General features: G+C 40.1%; 1 long non-coding RNA gene across 1 annotated transcript; it reads left to right on the top strand.

Annotated features, from left to right (window-relative positions):
• The first annotated feature begins 1672 nt into the window (after nt 1–1672).
• Nucleotides 1673–6044, top strand: LOC132111230 (uncharacterized). The gene is made up of 3 exons (XR_009424767.1): nt 1673–1765; nt 5071–5105; nt 5524–6044. It is a non-coding gene; the product is annotated as an uncharacterized LOC132111230 (long non-coding RNA).
• The last annotated feature ends 1863 nt before the right edge of the window (nt 6045–7907 follow it).

Genomic DNA, 7907 nt, shown 5'->3' with positions numbered 1-7907 from the left:
TGTTAATACATTTGTGTATTGTTATGTGGATTATATGCTTATTTGCATAAGTACCTATAAATGCCTCAAGATTTCATTTTAAAATTGCACCGTCATTTCTTTACATTAGACCACCGGAATGATGCAATTGATGTTAGGGCCCCAGGTTTGAGTCCCGCTCAGAACAAGGCTATAATGTTGATTATTGCGATTATTGTAATTATATAGTGAATATAATTAATCCTTAAAATATTTTAATGCCTTTGTAACTCCCTTAATATTGTTGTAAGTGTTTATTGTTGTTATAATTATTATTGTGTATCTTTGTTTACCATTATTGTATGTATACTGTGAAGAGCATTCCGAGCAAAGAGAAAAAAATCGAAGAGAAGAGTTATTGGCAATTTTGCGAACGCACGGGCAGGCTTGGGAGGGTTACTTTAAAAATGTATTCCGTTACAGTTACTAATTACTTCATAAAAAAAGTATTCAGTAACGTAATCCAAGTACCACAGTATGAAAGTAATGTAACTGATTACTTTTGGATTACTTCTGGATTACTTCAAGGTCAAATATATTTTTTTAAAAACAACAACATTTATAAATCAACAATTTCACAGCCCTGAATTACTATATAATAAAGGACTATACAGACATATAGTGCATGGTATTGGTATTACAGATTATTTTGTTTAATTTTCTAGAAAATATAAGAAAAAATTTTAAGACAATGAAAATGTTTTTTCAACAGGAAAATAAAATTTATTTTTTTCTAAGTAAATATAGTAAGAACTGAATTTTTACACCATGGAAATGTTTCATTAACAGGAAAATAGAGAATTAAATTATTTTTTTTCAATGAAAATATAATAAGAACAATTAAAATGTTTGTTCATCGTTGCTGGAAGGCACAGTTTGCACTGTACAACCATGTTGTTTGCATTTTCTTCTTTTGAAAACAAAATAGAAGCGGAATTTCCATGAAATGAACGCATTTTTGCCCGCGGGCAGCATATTGTTTAGCAGCAGTGATTCAATCACCGTCTGAGGAGACTGTAGACAGCAGGTGGCACAAGTGACTCATGTGAGTCATCCCAGCTGGCACATGACTGACCTTCAACGTTGGAATATGGTTGAAATAAGGTCAGTTGTGGTTTCAACGTTGAAACAACGTTGATTCAACGTTTAAAGCTGAACGGTTGAAAAAGGTTAACAAGCTTTTAAATTATTTATATTAAATTAAGATTATTATTATTTTAATAGCATTTTTTTAATATTTTTGTCATGATACCTATTCTAAAATCTAAAGGTATATGTTAAATATTATCATCATTAACACCAATAAAACTATATACATTTCGCTGCTTTATCACACTGAAACAACTCCCATTGGTAGTTTTATTTTATTACTTCGATCATGATTGGTTAATCTGGCTGTCATTCAGGAAACTGGACAATGAATCGGTTCGCGCCTTTCTACATTTAAAAATATGACCGTTATTGTCGTCTTTCTGTGAGTGAGGCGGCTGACGGTGAGCTGCTGCTAGTTATAACTGACTGCTCGGTATATTTTTTATTATGGCGAATTTGAGTCGTGACATGTCAATGGAGAACAAAAACGGTGAACACAAGAAAGGGTCAGATGTGTTCTGCGAGGTCCTGCAAACATAGAGTTTACAATTTGGTAGCTTAAATGTAACCTGCAGATAAATAAATACCCGTGTGTGTATTTTTGTATTGCTTTATCACAGATGATCAAGTTAGATGCTCACCTAATGTGTTGCTGGTAAGTTATGTGTTAATATCTGTCTTTTAGAGATTTTTCCACATTTTCCTGATATGAATCCCATGCATTAGGTGTGTTATATATGTTTTTTATTCTTATAATAATTTCAAAGTGTTTTCTGAAACATATAAGTGCAAATGTCGGTACAATTTTAATGAATTAATGAAAATGAATAGGATTGTTTAAAGCCATGGTTCTCAAAGTGTCAGGCCCCCTCTAACGTTAGTTGTTACGCAGGTGAATCAATAAATTAAACTAATTAATGTTAATACATTTTAAATTAATTTTTGAGTAAGGTTTTTTTTGCACATTTAAGTATGTTACAGTTAATGTACAGTACAGTTTATTACATTTAAAATTACATTTTAATTTAAACTTTTTTTTTTCATTTACCTGTATGTAAGCACGGTGTAGTGTTAATGTTCAAACTGTATTTACCATGGTAAAGTGTCTGACAACAATTAATATTCTTATTAGAATAAAACTGCCTCATTTTTTTACTGTAGAGCGGTAGCTGAATAGTTAGGCCTACTACGCTGCTGAAATTTAATGTTGGTCATTATGGTGGAACTTAATATTTAATAACAAATATTTTCTAAAGTGATACTTGGTATAAAAAGTTTGAGAACCAATGGTTTTGTCACATTTATGAACTTTTGTCTCCTTATTTGGTCACCTTCCTTTTCTTGTTTTAGTTAATTGATTGATCCCCACCTGTCTCCAGTTCCCTCATTACCATCTGTGTGTTTAAATACCCGGTCTGTTCAGTTCTCCCTTGTCCGTGATTATATGTGACTTGAATGTGAATGTATACTGAATGTCAAAGTTGTATCGTATCGTATCGTATCGTATCATATCGTTTCTGTGTATGTGAATGTGTATCCTAACCTTAATGTTAATTCTGTTATTTGTTATATTGTATTGTTAATATAGTCTGTACCTCCTTCGTTTTCTAGTAAACTCCTCATTTGTTCCTTATTCCTCCTCGAGCACTTTAGTCTTTCGTTTAGCACTACACCAAATTGTAACAGAATCACGGACCAAAACAGTATAGTTTATTTTAGCGGCGTTTTTCTTACTTTTTTATTTTTTTATTTTTGTTTTCCTCCCTCTCCCGGAATGGCCATCCCAGCAGTCCGTCTCCTATGCCTGGAGCAACTGGACCGTTCGCTGGAGGACCATACCAGGGACTTTCTCGGTCCCCGAGAGGATTTCGCCGCTTTTGTGGAGTGGGTGCTGGAGAAAAATGGATCTTCATTTACCATCAGCACCGCCGAAGAGGATATCTCCAGCCCCACTCCCGACCCAGAGACCAGCCAGCCACCATCAAGCCGCACGGAGCCAGAGCCCACCGCAACCGCAGAGCCCGAGCCAATTCAGGACATCGAGAGCGCGAGTGACCAGGTGTGTGAGCCGGCAACACCGTGCATCGTGGGAGTTTCAGTGGAGATCGAGGGCGTGGAGGAACGCCCTGCCCACACTTCCGTGACTGAGGGTGAGCTGTATTCGGTCTCGGGGAAAGGATATGGAGCAACTTATGGATCTTATGGACTGGTCTATGGAGGTAATTCCTGAATCCCCTGTTTTTCCGCTGGTTCCATCCAGCCCTGATCCCCTTGTATACCCTCTCAGTCTCCCACTCCTACCTCCTACAGTCAGTTCCTCTGCTCCATTTCCGCTGGTTCCGTCCAGCCCTGAATTTTCTGTTTCTCTGCTGGTTCCGACCAGCCCTGAGCTTTCCGTTTCTCCGCTGGTTCTGTCCAGCCCTAAATTTTCTGTGTCTCCGCTGGTTCTGCCCAGCTCTGAATTTCCTGTGTCTCCACTGGTTCCGCCCAGCTCTGAATTTCCTGTGTCTCCGCTGGTTCCGCCCAGCTCTGAATTTCCTGTATCTCCGCTGGTTCTGCCCAGCTCTGAATTTCCTGTGTCTCCTGTGTTCCCTCCCAGCCTCCCTCTCCCACCTCCTCCTAGACCTGCCAGTCCCTCTGCTCCACTTCCGCTGGTTCCGTCCAGCTCTGATCCTCCTGTGTTTCCTCCCATCTTCCTCTCTCTCCTCCTCCTGGACCTGCCAGTTCCTCGACGTCATCTCTGCTGGTGCCAGTCAGTCCCGCAGCTCACCCTCAGTCCGCGCCATCTGGGCGCGATGGTTCACCGCTGGACTGCCAGTCTCCAGCTCCGCTTTGGCGTGTTAAGGCCCTGTCTCCGCCTCCAGCCTCCGAGCCCTGGACTCCTCCTCGGTCCTTCGACCCAGCGGCTCCGCCTGGCATCCCACCTGCTCCACCGGGCTCCCTCATCCCTCCGGCTCCACCTTGATCAGTCGTCGACCATCCGCCGCCTCGGGACTCCACTCCTCTGGCTTCACCTCGTCACTCCATCCCTCCGGCTCTGTCAGGCTCCTCCTTCCCTCTGGTTCCACCTCCATCCTCGGTCGCTCCGGCTCCACAGCGGTCTTCCAGGACCCCGCCTCCGCCTTGGTCGCCTGAGCCTTCTGCTCCACCTAGGCCCTCCGGATCCTCGACGTCACCCTGGTTCTGCGGCTGTGCTGCTCCATCTTGGGCTCCTCACCCACCGGTGCAGTCTCCGCCTGTCGGCCCCCTGGTGTCGTCGGCCCATTCTCCACCATGGCTCCTCCCGCCGTCGACTCCACCGTGGATCTCCGTCCTGGCTGGTCTCTGGAGGACCATCTGGCTCCTCCTGCTCCGGGCTCCTCCCTGGCTCCTCCCTCCATCCACTCCGCCCTGGTCCCTACCTCCATGCTCCCTCTTCACCTGCTCCTTGCCTGCTCCTCACCCGCCTCCAGAACCCCCACTCTCCCTCCGCTGGTATTCCTCTTGCGGTGCGAGGACGCACCGTTCCGGGAGGGGGCGAACTGTCACATTTATGAACTTTTGTCCCCTTATTTGGTCACCTTCCTTTTCTTGTTTTAGTTAATTGATTGATCCTCACCTGTCTCCAGTTCCATCATTACCATCTGTGTGTTTAAATACCCGGTCTGTTCAGTTCTCCCTTGTCTGTGATTATATGTGACTTAAATGTGAATGTATACTGAATGTCAAAGTTGTATCGTATTGTGAATGTGTATCCTAACCTTAATGTTAATTCTGTTATTTGTTATATTGTATTGTTAATATAATCTGTACCTCCTTCGTTTTCTAGTAAACTCCTCATTTGTTCCTTATTCCTCCTCGAGCACTTTAGTCTTTCATTTAGCACTACACCAAATTGTAACAGGTTTAAAGAAATGGTATAATATCAAATCCTGCTTTTTAAGAACTTTTCAGTAAACCATTTCTTCTTTCTCCTTGTAGAGTCATCAAGGATCCAGCTTATTCTTGAAACATTGGTAAGAAATTGTTCATCTGCTACATTGCACTGTCACTTCTGGTAGAGATTCATTGATCTTTCGTGGTAGGTTTTGATTGTGCTTAGTTTAATAAAAATGTACTGAATTTGATTTTACTTATTTTACTACACTGTATTGCTAGTGTTCTGATTAAAACAGTGTAACTGGGGGCTCTGAAAACACTGCTTGTGAATAATTTGTTAATATTGTACATTTTCATCTGAATACATTAAGTGTTTAATGAATAGTATTGTCCACTTTGTTTCCAACCTCACTGTTGCTGAAGTGTAAAGTGAAAATATTGTGTGATTTTATTTTGTATTCAGATTTCAGTTAAATATATTTCACAATATCAAAGTTATTGTGAAACATTGTGAACACACCTAAACTTACTGGTTAAATATTATGTGCCCTCCAGAAGTTTGCGCTCTGCAAGTGAACGATGCCTTGTGGTGCCATCCCAAAGAAATTCAAAATTACTCTCCCTGACCTTTTCCTGGACTGTGCCCAGCTGGTGGAATGACCTCCCAATCTCAATTGGTCTTTACTCATTTTCAAGAAACATCTAAAGACTCATATTTTTCACCAGAACTTAACCAACTAATACTAGCACTTTTCCTTCTTTTCTTGTCTCTCATATAAAAAAATGGCTATGTTTTCTGTACTAGACTAACTGAGACTTGTCATGGCACTTGTATACTGTTGTTGTTCTCTTGTTGACTTGACTGCTTCTATTGTTTTCATTTGTAAGTCGCTTTGGATAAAATCGTCTGTTAAATGATTAAATGTAAATGTTTATACAGGACGGTACAGAAAGTGAACAAGTAGGAGAGAGTGGAGGGGACAGCGTCAGAATGGACCTAGTGCTGGGACACTTTCAAGGATCACCCGAAGCACAACCACACTGTATGCACGAGGCTGCTGGTTCTAACATTTTAGAGTCCCAAATTATTATTTTATAATAATTTTTAATTTATGTGCCAAATTATTTTACAAAAACCTTTAAATATTATTGTATTTGGATTGTTCTACTACATGTTTTAGCAATACCTCCAAGTATACTCTGCATTATAAAGTTTGGGATTATTTTCATCTGTTTTATACAGTGTGTTTCTAAAATAAAACTGTTGTTTTACAATTTTGAGCATGTGGTAGTTTATTGAAGTTGATTGTAAAGCCAGTCATTTGATTTTTAGCCTAGCATGTACAGTATTGATCTAAATGTCAACTAGGATCTAGGTTTCTTTATACACGGTGCAAGGTACGACGGGGCAACAACGTTGTGTTATCAACGTTGATTAACTTTTCAAAATCAACACCTCATTCAGCTTTCATCCCAGGTCTGCAGAACGACCCTAATTAACCCGTAATGCAGGTAAGACGGTGAAACAGCGTCGTGATTTCAACGTTGATCCAATTTGTAAAATCGAAAGGTAATTCAACGTTGATACAACGTCGGGATTTTAGCCGTGGATCAACGTCACGGTTTTTAACGGTGAATCAACGTCAAGATGTCAACGTTGATCCAATTTGCAAAATCGAAAGGTAATTAAACGTTGATTCAACCATGGTCCCTGCTGGTGCCGGCTGGGATTAATCAAGCTGCGCTTAATATAGTGTTATTATGCCAAAATACTGATTTATTTAGTTTTAAATTAAACCATTGTAATCCTGAAAGTATTCCCCCTTTTTTCAAAATGTAACTATAATCTGATTACTATGTTTTTTGACGTAACTGTAACGGATTTTTGCATCCTGATTACGTAACGCTGTTACATGTATTCCGTTACTCCCCAACCCTGCGCACGGGACACAGTCTAAGCACATACATGCTTACTTTAAGCGAAGAGGAGAGATTTGCGATTGCACTGAACACGTTGTAAGTGCAGGCATACTCTCTGAGTGAGCCCAGAGAAAATTCTTACAAGAGCAATGTGTATCTGAGAGCACGAGCAGAGAGATTCGCACTCCGCACATTATATTCCGCGCTCGAGGAGAGAGATTCGCGCTCCGCACATTATATTCCATGCAAGCAGAGAGTTTCGCGCTCGCGCACTATATTAATGTACTTTCACACTACAATAATGCGCTCTCGACATTTGACAGGGAAATAACGCCATACAATCCGGCAATCTTCCCCGATGACGATAGTGATTGGCTGCTGAGGGACCAATATGTGTTGAGTTATTTTAGTAATCGTATGTGTGCTTTCAATTTTGGTCAAATATGTCCTGCGGTGGCAGAAGATTTTTTTTTGTGTGTTCAATTATTTTTATTAATTTTTTTAATTGATTTGGACTATTATGATGTTTGTGCTATACTGTGTGTAATACAAGCTTGCAAGGAGGCTACTGCATCCATTCATTTGTCTGTTCAGTTGAAGTGTATGGATTTGTCCTGCATTTATTTCATGTGTATTTATCCTTTTGTTGTATAATATGCTTTGATTCTGTGCTTTCCATGTTGTAGAGTCACTGTGTGACTTCAGTTTCGAAAGGAGCTTATGGTTTACCTGCTTTGTTTTTTACTTATTCAGTAAAGGACGTAATGTTACACTTTGTGTTTTTATATTTATATGGAATGTGTATTTTATACAACAGAATATTAGGGCCACACTGATGAATATGGCATGATTATAGTCTAATTATGATTAATTAATGCACACACAATTATCAATGTACTAATTTTGTGAATGTATTTTACTAACCACAAACAAATGCCATTTAATTTGAATCTGTGGAATTTGGGATTGAATGAGTGTGCAGCAATTTGTACAAATACAGACACGTTTGCTGATAAACA

This window comes from Carassius carassius, chromosome 30, assembly GCF_963082965.1.
Source record: "Carassius carassius chromosome 30, fCarCar2.1, whole genome shotgun sequence".
Lineage (NCBI taxonomy): Eukaryota > Metazoa > Chordata > Actinopteri > Cypriniformes > Cyprinidae > Carassius > Carassius carassius.
This window is presented reverse-complemented; position numbering and strand designations above follow the sequence as displayed.